The sequence below is a fragment of the Drosophila santomea genome, chromosome 3R, assembly GCF_016746245.2.
Source record: "Drosophila santomea strain STO CAGO 1482 chromosome 3R, Prin_Dsan_1.1, whole genome shotgun sequence".
NCBI lineage: Eukaryota > Metazoa > Arthropoda > Insecta > Diptera > Drosophilidae > Drosophila > Drosophila santomea.
The window spans coordinates 19,525,481-19,540,448 of record NC_053019.2 but is presented as its reverse complement, the minus strand read 5'-3'; the positions used below and the strand labels follow the sequence as shown (position 1 = coordinate 19,540,448).

At 41.4% G+C, this 14,968-nt stretch overlaps 1 long non-coding RNA gene across 1 annotated transcript; it reads left to right on the top strand.

The window, feature by feature from the left end:
• The first annotated feature begins 5,030 nt into the window (after window positions 1–5,030).
• On the top strand, window positions 5,031–6,517 carry LOC120452209. The gene is made up of 3 exons (XR_005616445.1): window positions 5,031–5,235; window positions 5,307–6,341; window positions 6,413–6,517. It is a non-coding gene; the product is annotated as an uncharacterized LOC120452209 (long non-coding RNA).
• Window positions 6,518–14,968: the final 8,451 nt, after the last annotated feature.

Sequence of the window (14,968 nt, the reverse complement as noted above, 5' to 3'; positions counted from 1 at the left end):
AAAAAATATCAAAACATTTTTCAAAAGTGTGGGCGTGGCAGCTTTGGGCGGTTTGTGGGCGTTAGAGTGGGCGTGGCAAAAAGTTTTTTTGCAAATCGATAAAAATTTACAAGACTAATACAAAAATGAAAAAATTTCAAAACAATTTTCAAAAGTGTGGGTGTGGCAGCTTTGGGCGGTTTGTGGGCGTTAGAGTGGGCGTGGCAAAATTTTTTTTTGACAAATCGATAGAAATTTACAACACCAATACAAAAATGAAAAAATATCAAAACATTTTTCAAAAGTGTGGGCGTGGCAGTTTTGGGCGGTTTGTGGGCGTTAGAGTGGGCGTGGCAGCATGATTCGACAAACTTGCGCTGCGTCTATGTCCCTGGAGTCTGTATGCTTAATCTCAACTTTCTAGCTTTTGTAGTTCCTGAGATCTCGACGTTCATACGGACAGACGGACAGACGGACAGACGGACAGACGGACAGACAGACGGACGGACAGACGGACATGGCCAGATCGACTCGGCTACTGATCCTGATCAAGAATATATATACTTTATATGGTCGGAAACGCTTCCTTCTGCCTGTTACATACTTTTCAACGAATCTAGTATACCCTTTTACTCTACGAGTAACGGGTATAAAAATAATAAAAAAATAGGAGGAGCGATAAAAACCGAAGGAGAACTTCGCACAGGAAGTCGCTAAGGGGCGAAAATCTGATGCGGAAATCGAAATTTGTTAAATGGAGCAATCGATGGATGGCGATGACTGACTGTGCCACGCCCCCACGAGCCATCCGCCCCCGTACTGTGGATACACTGCATACACTGCCCCACATCCCCAGAGAAAATCCGGAGTCGAGACTTGCGTTTGGTTTTACATTTTATCGCTTGTACGTTTGCACCATTTCAATTACAAACAATAACAATAAAAAGTGGGCGGCAGTGGGCGTGGTGCTTAAGGAAAAGAGCGTAAGGGGGGTGGTGGGGGGAATTAAGACAGAGTTTTGTACGTACACATCAATTCACAATGCTGGTTGCAATCAAAGAGCAGATTTATTTCTGTATATTTCTGTATATTTGTAAAACGTGGGACAGAAAACTGTTAAAAATAGAGAAAACATTCCGATAAATAGGTTTACATACAACATATATAAAACATGAAAATCATGTATAAAAGAAAAAAATGTTAAAAGTTAAAACTGATGAAATAAGTTTTCAGTTTGCGTTGCAATACTGCATAAAATAAATTTTAAAGCGGGAAAATATTTTATTAAAATGTAAGAAAACATTTGAGATGCTATTGCAATGGCCTCTGCTGTACTTATAGATCCACATAGAAAAAGGCGGAAGCAGAAGTGCAAGGGAATTAGTTCACACGGAAGTGGCTCACCCCCGGGGTTTTCAATTCCCCACACCCGCTCTATTGGTGATCCAGGAGACGGAGGATGGGGTCCAGATGGAGCAGGATGAGGAGCAGGAAGAGGAGCAGGAACTCTCGTGCGGAAGCTAGGTGTCGAAGCGGGAATTGTAGGTAAATATTATTGTAAAAGAAATTTAAATACGGATTTTTTCCACTATCTCTGGCTCTGCCCATTCCGGATGCACCCCCATCTTCTATATAGCAGCCAACTTGGCTCACGGCCTGACCCATTATCCTTCGGACGGTCGCTTTGCACTGACGTTAATGGAATTTCTGAGCTCGTTTTTTTTTTTTTTTAGCCGTCTTTATCTGTGGAGAAAGCGGGGCCAAAGCATTTGCTTCTTAAAGTCGGCCCCTCGAAAGTTTTCTTAAGAGCGAACGCAATTGGAATAAACTAAAACTCGTCAACTCTCAAGGATCTCGGAATCAATTTGAATCGCACATAACAACTGCGACTGAAAATTTCTAAGAAGTGCAGTTAACCGCAACGAGGAAATGGAAAACTCATTTGTGGGAAAAGCTACGACATTCAAATGCAGTGGCGTATTTTATTCTGGTCAAGGCTAAGCGGACGGACTAATTTTAGGAAAAGCAAAAATAAAACTCATTAAAAACGTGCAATCAAGACAATACATTTCTCTATAAAATGCCAAAAAGCGAAGGCCTTCAAATTGAGCGCATGGAAATTTGCTTTAATAAAGCAAATTTCAAATGAAACCAAATACGAAATGCTATGATATACAATTTGTACATATTATTTTGGTCAAAAAAATAATATAATAAATGGTTTTCTTTTGAAATGAAGTGCGGTCTTGTTTACCGTTTGCAGCTGCATAACAAATTGAGTTTATTAAACTTAAGAGTTGCATTTTCTTTTCTCGCCTTAGTTTGCTAGACTTGAATAACTATTTGACTCATTTAAATGTTAGTTTTTGTTGCCGTGTAGCCTTCGCATTATCCTCTACCCAGCTCCCCCTAACTAAGAACTTTTCTTATAATCATCGATGTCGGCCAACAAACTTGAGTTGGGGCGTGGATTGCCCCCGGCGATGGCATAGTTCTCGAGCACTTTGCATTTGCCACAGACATGGCCTTGCCGCTGTTCGAAGTTGTTCAAAGTAATTGAACATGCCTCACCTTGCCACGCAGCTCCTTCGAGAAACCAACTCATTCCATTCGATTCCATTCCATTCGATTCCACCCACTGAAGCACCCATAATCTATCAGAGAAACTGCAATTGCAGCATTATACAGCACACAAGAAAAAAGAAGCAAACTTAACTCTGCAGAATAAATATTGATTTTAAACATCTAGCCCAATTAGTGAATTTAATTAGGGTTCGGGTCGCATTAAATCAAGATGATATATTGCAATGGCCGTTGATAAGTGACAAATGCACTGCTGCACAGAGGCAATTATATTGCGTTGGAAATTAATAATTATAAAATTATAGTTTAATACGTCAGCTGAAGTGCTAAATAAATAATAAATATATACACAGAAAACTTCTGTAAAAAGCTTTTCAAAATTAAGCAATCAAAGAAGCAAGTTAAATATATATTATATATTTTGATTGAAGCTAAGATAAATATATGTGCATATGTCAAATAATCTTTTTAAAATCTTAAATATATAGATAAATATAATATATGTATGTCAAATAATCTTTTTAAAATCTTAAATATATAGATAAATATATGTATGTCAAATAATCTTTTCAAAATCTTAAATATATCTTTAAGTTCTTAGAAATTACTTATTTCAGTGTGAAAAAAAATATGGAGAAGGCAGTGAAATCTATTCCATTCACTTCGTGGTCATGCTGTTGATGCCTCGCTTTTTCACGACAGACTTTAGCAACTTAACAGATGATTGGTCAGTGGATGTGGCAGTGCCTGTGGCAAGGAAGTCGTTCTCTGTGGGTAGGTGTATACAGTACAGTACACCCCCATTCAGGCATACAGCCACCCAGATTACCCCGGGTGCTCCACGTGGCAGTGTGGTCAGCATTTGATTCCCACTCAGTGCTCGATGTGCAGTGCTCTCATTCAATTAGCCATGTCCACTGATTTACGAACCGGGCTCGAAGTGCCGTGGAAGTGGCTAAGAAGAGATGCCGCATTTGAGCCGGGACGCGGTGACAGTAATTAATGGAGCAAGTTTCGAGCCGGATATAGGTGGCATTCAGTAGCTTCGTCATCGTCAGGACCAAAACCGTCACACCTCACCGACTGGCCCCGAGTCGAATAAATAAATAAGGCGAGGAAAGCGGCAGAGTCAACGAAATAAATAAACTCACAACTAAAAACTTATTTCATTAGCAATTTCCATCAAAAGACTGGCCACAACGATGGCAGGATGTCAGAATGTCCTGGAATTGTCCACTGGGCCACTCGATGCGTCGCTCAATTTAATTCAACGCTAATAAAAAACCATATAAAGCGAATTTCGCTGCGAATTGTATGGCCATCAGTGGTGAAAGTCGCCAGGACAACACCTCCGCCGGCAGCGTAGTGTTAATCCTGACGCAGTCACAATGCGCCAAGTGAGCAGTCCCTGAAAAGGACAAGCAGCACACAGAGGACTCAGCGCACAGGACGAAAAGGAAAACTTGGACATAAATAAGAAATACATAAAAGAGCAACGGAAAAGTTTATGGGCAACATTTTTAGTTGCGGTCGAATGAATACAAAAGTGTATTCCATGAACAAGACACATTAATACGCACACGAGTGAGTTGGACAGCAGATATATGTATGTATGTATGTACTATGTAAGTGGCTGTAGGAATAAAACTAGAAGCAACATTTATTATATATCTCACAACTGCCAAGCTGGCAGCATCCCGATTCCTGGCCCATTGTTGGCCCTGCTCTCTTCCTCTCGCTGTCGTACTTTTATTATTATTGATGACAATTTTGAGCAAACAATAAAAAGAATAGCTAGCTAGCTGGCTAGAATAGCCAACAACATCTACATCATCCACATCAGCGGGCCCAACATCTGCCAGCCTTCGCTCCTCCTGACCATCTATGTAAGTGACTTGTGACGGGGTCACTTGCCAGCCAACAACATTAAACTAAACATAATCAAAATAGGCAAAGGCGAATACAGAAGCTGCCCAGGACTATGCACTCGAAAAAAATGTCTAAAGCAAAGTCAAAAAAGCTAATAAATAGAATTCTTATGCCTTTTTTTTGGCTTTTGAAACTTATTTGATTTTGTTCTCATCAGTTTTTTGTTTTGTGAAATAGTTGCAGCTCATATTCTTATTACTAAAAAATATATACAAATTATAGAAAATAACTTTTACCTCTTTAGGTTCTAGACATATCACTAAAATATTAGGAAGCATATTTCTGCTTGCACTCCCTGAGCCTAAACCCATTTTTTGCCAGTGTAGTCACTGATTTCGACTGTGTGAAATGCTTAAGTGTGACCGCGAACTTTGTGACAATTTATGGGCGCGAAAACTTTTGGCATTTTCGTAAGAAACGACAATGCAGCTGCCAATTGCCAAAAGCCGCGCCACAACTAGTAAGTGAGTATAAAAATGTCAATAGGGAAATAAATTAATGTGAGCGGCTTTTTCACCCAAAAAAATAAAGTAGCCTGAACCACGTACTTGAAAAAATGGCCAGTATTGGCAAAAAGTGGCTGGGGCACAAGAAAATATGAAAGGAAATTTCATTAAGCTGACAGCAGCCAACGAGCCAAGTTGCTGAAAAGTTAATCTAGCAAACTTTTTGGACAGCCAAATTTTTCAGTTGCCAGCATGTGTGTGTGTGTGCGTGTTGTGCCCCAAAGATGTCCATTCACAGGTAAGAGTAACACTGATATATGGCTGATTTGACTTATCTAATTTGATTGAATAAATTTGAATGTCCGCAAGATGATCTGCTCGAATGGAGGCCAACTTTATGTGTCTTAGAAAATATTATGAAGATATTTACCAAATTCACTGGCTGGCAAGGATGTGCTCCATCAATTTGTTACTCGCTCTCTCAATAGACCAGCTCATGTGCTGCTGACACATTCAATTGATTAAGCCAAGCCACAACGCCGCCGAGGAAACTTTTCGGCCAGATCCTGGCTGGATCCTGGCAAAAAGAAGAAGGAGCGGAAGCTCATTGCAAGGCAAAGTTAATTTCGAATCGTTTATCAAACAGCGTGGAGCTGCAAACTTGAAGTGCATGTGCTGGCAGGCTGCCATATTCGAGAGTACCTGACTCTAGAATTTGACTAGAAAAAAACTATAACCTTGTGTGGAAAATACTGCGCATATACGAACTTGTGGGCGAAGGTGCTTCCAGTTTCAGCTTCAGCTATTTGTCAAATTTGACTCGACTTTGGCTGCACTGGGCCTGGTGTGCAAATTGATGAAATGAGTTGTGAAAATTCACAGAGCACCTACTTATATACCATATGCACATGGCCAAGTTAATGGAATCAATGCGGCAGGTATGCAAGTAAACGGAATGGAAAATAAACCAATGCTATGCAAACAAATGGTTTGAATGAAAAGAAAAAACTTCTTAAAAGCCGAGAAAAAAATCAGCATTCCGTTTGCCTACTATGGCCAAAGATTTTGAAATGATGAAGTGGCAGTTGCCAAAGAAACTATTTTGGCTGATTCCCATGGCAGCCAGTCAATCATGGAGTCACTTAACACGCTCCATATCCTGGTACTCGATGCTGGGGAGCGAACGGCTTCCATATAGTACATATGAATTATCCTTGACACGTATAATTCGCAGCCACTAGCTGCTGAGGTGTAATCGTTTGCCGCTCGAACGGAGTGCCAAATGAGGCGACACACCGATGCACTGCAAGAAAATTGGTGCGCTATCGGAAGTAAGAAACTTGTGAAATTCTCTTATAAATACGAATAAGACTTACGGAGTACGAAAAGGAACATTGTCAGCTGGTCATATCAAAGTTCTAAAAACAATAATTGTTATTAGAAATCATTTTATTATAATCTAGGAATTCCCGCAGTGCACGGTAACCCTGGAGCTAGGCGAACATAGCAAAGAGTCCTTAGTTCGCCAGGACAACACATAGCAGGCCAATTCCGCGCACTCATGCTGCTGCTGTGGCTTTATGGTCAGGTGTCTCAAGATGCATGCCCCTTTTGGGGCAACTCCAATCTGCAGGGCATTGTAATGAGCTCATTGCGCGGAGGTCCTTGCCGTGCACAAAGAGCCAACAAAAGGAGAGCGGCAAACAAGGACTCCTGCTGCTATGGCTGCTATTGCTGCTAACTACGCGCATTTTCCGATCCATTTATCACAGAAACAGCCTCCGTCGGGCAGGACTCGAAACCAAAAGCGAGATTTTAAGCGATATCCTGCCAGACGATCGTTGGCGCAGCTCATTGTGCTCCTGTTCCTGCTGCCCTGTGTTTGTGAATGTGTATGTGTGTGTGTGTGTGTGTGTAAAGAGTGCGCGAGTTAACGGGAAATCGCAATAAATGCGGCAAATGTGTTGCTTTGTGTGCTGTTAAACGCATTTTTATAGAAATTGCTTTCATGCCAGCCATCCAGCAAGCGGGAAAAGCAGCGGGAACAGCGCCCATTTGTATGCAATGCTTTTTTCCCCTTCTCCACTCCTTTCTTGTTCTTGTTCTTTTTTTTTTTTTTTGCACTGATTGCACTTTATGCGAATATCCTTTGTGTTAGTGTGTGTGTGTGTGTGTAGGGGGTGCATATGCAAGGCAGTTGGTCTTTAGTGCGCATTTCCATGACAAAAGCACACCAATTAGCGAGCGTTTAATGCAAATGTTTTCGATTGCCACATAATCGCTGGCATAGAAGGCCTTTTAATAAGTTAAACGCCCAGGACAATACAGACGCCCAGGATATTGTGTGTTCGCCAATGATTGCTATGGGTCCAGGTCCACGCTCCTCACACAGACTCACCAAATTAACTGGAGTGCGACAATTTCTAGCTGTCGTAAAACTTTTATTATGCATGCATAGAGCTAGCAGGCAACTGGGCATCCTGCAAATAACTAAGCTGCCTTATATTACAGAACAGCAACGGACAAGGGCAAACACAGACGCACCTCGGGGAGTGACGGACAGGTCCCAAATGTCTGGTCAAAATGGGTCAGTGCCACCATTAGCTCAGGAAACTGGAACACTGGCGGTGGCCCCGAAAGGCGAGATTACTGCACACTCCAGCACACCCGTACACCTGGCATGCCCAAGGATAATTTTCCATACACCATATACTATATGCATATATGTATGAGGTAGCAAGTGGATGGAGTCCAGGATGAACCTCCATTAGCTGGAGCGAAAATCATTGCTGTAACAAAATTTAATGTTAGTTTGTGTAAATTATGCCAAGCTCCTTCGAAAAGTTGCAAGACTTCTCAGTTAACTATATTTTAGCAATGTCAAATACATTTATAAAATTATATGATGTACACAAAACATCTTGTTGTAACTGAAATATTAAATATTTGAGAAAACTTCAATTACGAATCAAATGAATATTTATTAATACCAGTTCCCAAAAGTGCCAGCAGCACAGCACAATCAACCATTTAATATACAACCAAGGCTCACTTAAATTCGGAACTCAGCTCATTAAATTTTTAAATTTCAACCAGATAGCCGGGTAAGAAGCTGAAATCATCAACTCCCAATGAATTGCAAGCGGCGAGACCACAAAGCAATTTACACAAGCGAACGCAGTGGCGGCCATAAATTAAAGGCAAATCGTGGAAATGGTGGAAATGGAGTGCGCGGGATGCGGGCTGGAAAAGCGGAGTATGAGCCACACCATTTTTCACATTCAAATTTCCCGCATCCAAACAAATCCGGGGCTGAATGGTGGCTTGCTGCTGGTCCATGAAAGCAGGTCCCAAAAATATAAAAGCAGTTAAGAGAAAGAAGGCCAGAGCGAAATAAGAAACAAAAAAACCCAAACTAACTACAAGGGTTAACATGAATGAGCGAATGGCCGGCAAGGCAGCGGCAACAATTTCCACAGCCGGAGTGCAACTTAATTTCATTATAAATAAATAAAATGTGCAAAGTTACTTGGGTCGCTTGTTTGGATTTTTTTAGATACTTTTTTTTTGGTCCTTCGTCAGCGTAGTGAATACAAGTGTGTGTGTGTTCGTATTCAATATATCAAGAGCAGTCGACTGCAGCGGACAGGCGGAGATTTGGAGATTTTGCGTAGATTTGCCTTGCCGCATTGGCAGTGGCAAATATCATTAGATAACGATATAACTACGACTTTCCTGGCCTCGGCTCACACAAATAATCCCATTTATGTACTTATTGCCGCCACACATCCGGTCAACAAGTTGTTGTGTCTGCCCCAGCAGCATTCCAAAGGCAGTCCGTGGCCTGGCCTTTGTCATCGCCACACAGAAGTACACAGAAATATACAGAAATACACAGAAATACACAGAAATATACAGAAATATACAGATATATACAGAAATCCACAGAAATACACAGAAATACACTGAAGTACAGTGAAATACACAGAAATACGCAGGCGGCGTGGGCGAGGGCATATGGACAGGACATGGCATTCCAGCTATGTGTCATTGAAATTCAATAAGGACAATTCCCCCCCGCAGCAGGCGTTGGCAGGGTAGTGTGAGGCGGGGGGCGTGGCAGGACTATGAGCTAACATTGTGGGGCCAAGACAACATCGTCTTTTGCTGGCCAATAACTTCTGCTTCATTTTCTCAATGCGACTACACTGGAAAAAGTTCTGCAATACAAAGCAAAGAATTAAAAGTTATTATACAAATCACATGTTATTACTTTGCTCTTCCTATGCCAAGTTCTTATTTCAAAACCCTCTCTTTTATATCATTTTTCAGTTCAATCTGTTATTTTTTTCAGTGCACCAGAATCGTGGCTTGCTCTCTGGTCCTGGCTTCATCCAAGGACCAAAGCCAGATGACTTTCGTTTCTGAGAAATTGATTTCCGCTTATGGCACTTTGCCTTTGCTTACATGTTGCTCGCAACCAACACAATGAATATTTATGTGTAGTGCTCTCTCCCTCGCTCTCTAGCTGCTGTCCTTGTCATCGACATGTAAAACTCAGATTATGTTAATGACTTCATTAAATCATCCAGGGCCCGTACATTTGGGGACACATATAGACATCTCTCCAATTAATTATGTTTACTTAATTAAATAGCAGCTCTATCTTTTGCCATTTCATCGCAGGGCAGCCGTTCCTGAAGTTTTGGTCGGCCTCAAATAATCGCAGTTTTGCAGTTTCTCAATTTAGCAGTTTTTAGTTGCATCAGCGCACGGTGCATAAATGTTTCCTTTTCTCACTGGCAGCAGTTTTCTCAAGTTGCTAATTGCTCATAATTAGAAGCGGCGTACGCGGTGGCCTGAAACAAAAATGCTTTCAGCCGAGTCGCAACTTCCTGCCAAGCTAATTAAAGGACTCTCGCGCAGCAGTTAATGCGCTTTAAAAGGCATTTCACGCGAAGCGGCTACAATAAAACTAATTGAAAGGGGAAAGTTACTGAAAAACCTAATTGCCACACCGAAAAAAAGCAGTAATATCTTGATCTTAATTGCAGTGCGAAATGCGGCAGGAAGCGAAAACTCGCCTTATGAGCGACACACATACGGGGCGTATGCGCAATGTCGTCGCTTATTATATATATGTATATATAAACGGCTTTAAGCGATTGCGAAGTGCGAGTGCCAATCACATTAGCGTTTAATTGTCCTACAAAGGCTGACCACAACAAACCGGAGGCATAGACATGCAAATTAACTGCAAATATGTCCGAACTGTGGTCCGCAGCCCAACAACTCGGAGTTATGAACAAATTATTGTGTTCTTAGCACAATCGACCACAAGATTGCAATTGCTTAACTGCAGTAATGGGGCAAGGAATGAAACATCCGGTGAAACTGTAACTCAGCACACCTGTCAATAATTCACTCATTTGCAACCACTGTGCCTAGAAGGATGTACACACACACATATATGCGGTCAGTGATTGAGTTGTTCGCTTTTGCAACTGATTTATTGGCCACCACAGAAATTGCGCTCAATATTATATTGAAACGTGCCAAATTGAATGCAATCGGTGGCTAAAAATCCCCATCCTATACCCCCTACACCCCATTTACCCACAAAACAAAAGCACATCGAGACGAGGCATTCGGAAAAGCATGCCTAATTTTATACGGCAATCACTCAGCCGCATGTATTTTTCCGCCATCCATCCGCCATCCATTTTCCATTTCCACTGCGAACTGCATGGCACACACAACACACCGTTTCTGAATAAATCGTGGTGTTGAGTGTGCGAAAACTGAAATTGCACTTCATTAAATAACCATCAAAACAACTCAATAAAATACTAAATTCTCGCAGTGAGCTCTCAACGAACTGCGGCCACTCACTCAGTTTGGAATGCGATTGTGTGTGTGCGATGTACAAACTATAAAAATAAAACAAATGGTCGAAAGTTTTTCAATTTAACTACGGTTACATCGCGCGGTTCTGCAACATTCACACATACGAGTGTGCACACACACATAGTTTTGGTTAAATTCTCGGAGGCAGCACAAGTAAATTCCGGCTGACTGATGTGTTAGCCATCATCTCAAATGCACACTAATTTAATCAAATGCAGTCCATCAATGCAGTCCATCCTGCACATGATGGCCAACTCAGAGAGGGGCGGCATCTGGCTAAAAGCCCATCTCGCCGGTTATCAGTTACTAGATGTATATTACAGGGCCGTAATACAAGCTGGTTGTTCCAGAAATGTCCGTTTTCGTTATGGCCTGTCGTCGGTTGCTGATAATCGGAATGGGTTTACGTCAAATCAAATGGTTGAGTGGGAGGACACTTTCAGAGGCAAATAAAAATGCAAGCGCAAAAAAACAGAAATGATATAATGCCAATATTAATGACTCTTCAAGTCACCCAAATCGAAAGCATGGGCAGAGAATTTAATTTTACTTGAACAATTTAATCATCAATTTATGATAGTTTAATTGAAATATGTAAAATATTTTCGGATAGAAAGCAAAGCTCGTTTCACATACAGCAGCAGATGTTTAATAAATTTTAATTCAAATACATTTAATTACTTTGTGTTATTATTTTCCAACTGTTTTCGTTTAATATTAACTTTTGATAATATGGTTTTCCCCGAATAGACAAAGCATAGAATTTAATAAAATGGTGACCCCAAGTTTGAGCTGTGCAAATCCATGTGTGCGCCTTTGCCTTTAATCGATTAAACTCACAACTTTTCTTTGATGTCGAATTCTATTTGTGCACGAGCCGTGACCTCAAGGAAAATCCCACTCAAGGGCAAAATTCATTAATAATTCTTGGCGAGCGTTAAAGACACAAAGTCAGTCATAAATGGAAGACAAATAAATGGCACGAAAACTTGAAATGAAATTGCGAAAGGACATTCCTTGGACTTCCTTGTGGCTTTTGTTTCGCCAAACTTTTCGAATTGTTTTGCGGCATTCTTTCTGGCAATATGCAGCAATTATTAAGATTAATACTTCTAATATGATGAGCCTTCGGCCACAAGACCGTGACCGAGATGTGTGAGGTCAAGCTGATGTGTTTTTAATGAGTTGAAGGATGTGCAGCCCCCCCCCTTTTGGGATTCAGTAGCAGCAATTAAGGCGCATTAATTAATATTAAATATTTCAATGGCAATTAAATGGAACAATTCCATAGATGCCCACGAACAACAGCCGCAAAAGCCGCAAGTAGATGATGCAAAACTTTTTGCACCGCCAGCCAGCAAGTCGAGCAAAATGAAAATTTCATTAGCCGCAGAGGCCAAATGAATTTCGCACCGCCATTCAAATGCGTCTTTTTCGAGTGAAAAGTTTTCAACTTAGCCCACAAACAGGACACATGTTACAAAATTAGCAAATAAATTTCAAGTACTACCAAACTCGCTGCTGCGCGCTTTTCCAAATGCAAATGAAATGCACGCAATTGTTGATCGGTGGGGGGACTCGCAAAAAAAGGGGGAATTTATTTAACTCTGCCAAAGGGAAACGAACTGAACTGAAGTGAAGTGGAGTGGAGTGAAAACCGGGCTGCTTTTTCTTATGACCGAGGGCAGGAAAATATTTTCCAAGGCATTTCAATTTGGCCCCGCAATACGCGTAATTGAAATTTGCATTTGTGTGGAACGTAGGCGAAAAAAACAAAAAACCGAAAAAGAAAATCAAATGAAATAGTAGGTGCTGTTGCTGGCCATAAGACGGGCAGCCGGGCAAAAAGGACTAGAGCCAGAAACTTCGTCCTGCGTCCTGAAGAAAGACCAATTAAGAGCCGCGGCGTGGAATTTTGATTGCGGTTTGCAAATTTCCAGCGGGCCAGACCAGAAATTCAGCTAACGGGCCTCACACGCGGCATTGCTTCTTGGCCCCAAGCAGTTGGTAATGAAAAATTTCATTTTTCCCACTTCCCTGCCCATGCTGCACTTTGCAGCACATTAGAACTGTTGATATTTGTTATAAAACAAAAAAAAACAAAAAAGCTGGCCAGCGTTGACATTCAAGTCAATCGAAAAGTTTGCACAAAACGCGAGGCTGTGTCCTCGGTCACCTGAGTCAACAGCAACTCGAACTGACCCTCTCTCTGTTTTGCGAAAAGCGAAAAAAACTGGCTATGAAATGCCGCCAGTTACTTTTGCCAAGGAATTCCAAAAAAGTTCCTTCAACCAGTAAATAAATGGGGACGGAACGTACCACTGAGCAAAAAGTAAAGCAAAGATTTTTAAACAATATTACAAGAAGAAAGACTAAAAGTTTTTCATAAAATGAAAACTTATGAAAATGTAAAGCAGCATTGCTTTCTATTTAAACAATTTATCTCAACCTTGTAATTTTAAAGAACTGTTTACTTTACCAAATAGCTTATCATTTTATTAAGTAAAATCCAAGTTAGCCAGCTGTGATTGGCATATTTTCCAAATTCATATGCAAATATGTACTTCTCCGTTAAAATGCCATAGCGAAAGGGGTAAAAAGTGCGCATTTCAAATAATACATTCAAATTCGAAGAATTTAATCACGTATACGAATTTTTTCTGTGCCACAATAAAAAATATAAAAATGCCTTCAAAACTTTGAGCCCATGCCCCGCGTCTCTAGAACCGCAAATTGTTTAAAACAAGCATTGAACAAAAAACTCAAGAAGCAGCACAAACAGGCGGCTCAATTCCAGGAATAAAGCCAGAGGACATTGAATAAGCTGTTTGAAGGTGGGGGACGGGTTGGGGGGTAGGGAAATGGGGACGTCAGTTGGCATTAGGACCCCAACTATACAGCCAAGGCCAAGTTTTGGGCCAAATCTTTGTGGGGAGTGGACGAACAACCAACAACCAACAAACGACAAAGGACAAGCGACAACCGACGAGCATCGGCATCGACGGCCGAAAGGCAATGGAACCGTAAATTCTATTGCATGACTTGATTAAATTCGCATGCAACGATGACCCTCGACCCCGACCCCGACTCCGACTCCAACCCACCCACATTGTAGCCCCTAGAACCACTGAGCCCCACCACCCATTAAAGAGCCACCACCTCCAAGCGGGTCAAGCAAAGGCCAGCGACGTTGCCAACTATGCCATAGCTGGAATTTTCTTGGCTATTTGCTGGCTGCCTTGGCTCATGGCTTTTGTTTTTGCTGGCTGGTGGATTTTTGCCTCTCCTTCGAACGTTGCCTCATTTTAACGTTTTAACGTGACTTAATGAAGTTTCAGTGTCACAGCAAAATCTGCTCCTGCTGTTCCTGCTGCTCCTCACCGCCTGTTAATTTTATGATGGATTTTATGCAGAGCGCGCCAAAGGAAACTTTGAACTTTAATAAGTATGTGTATGCAGGCATTTAACTTTGCCATCGTTTCGTACCTTTTTTTTCTACTCACTTTATTTTATTTTCCGGAGTTTTTTTTTTTTTTTACTTTTTGTTGGCTGGGTGGCTAGCTGGCTGGCTTCTTTTCTATGGGAACTTTGCTGAAATATGCTTCACAGGGCTTGAAAGCATTTGAAGTAATGAAAAAGAAGCGCAAAAAAATTGCATCCAACAAGTAACACACACACACATACACACACACCCACGTTGCAGGGGAAATGGATGGGGAGGTTTAACTGTACAGTGAAGCTGCGCAAAATTTAACGAAGCTTAACCTCATTCAATGTGAAAATACACTTTACCTGTACTTTGCGCTGTCATTTCGGTAGCAACTCGAGCAGCAATTGTGCAAATACTTTGTGCCGAAAGTGCGGTGACGGTGGGCGTTGGTGTTGCTGCCGGTGTAAGGGGGCGTGGCTCTATATATATATATAGATATATATATATATATATGTATATATAGGGAAAGGTGGCGGTGCCAACCTGGTGAACTTTGCAAACTTAAATGCAGAGCAGAATGATGAATGATCCAAGGATGCGAGGCTAGCAACCCAAAGAACTCACTTTATCTCCGCTTTTCGCCGACTTTCTCTTGATTTCCCGCCAGAGGCAACTGCTCGCAGAGAGAAAATCA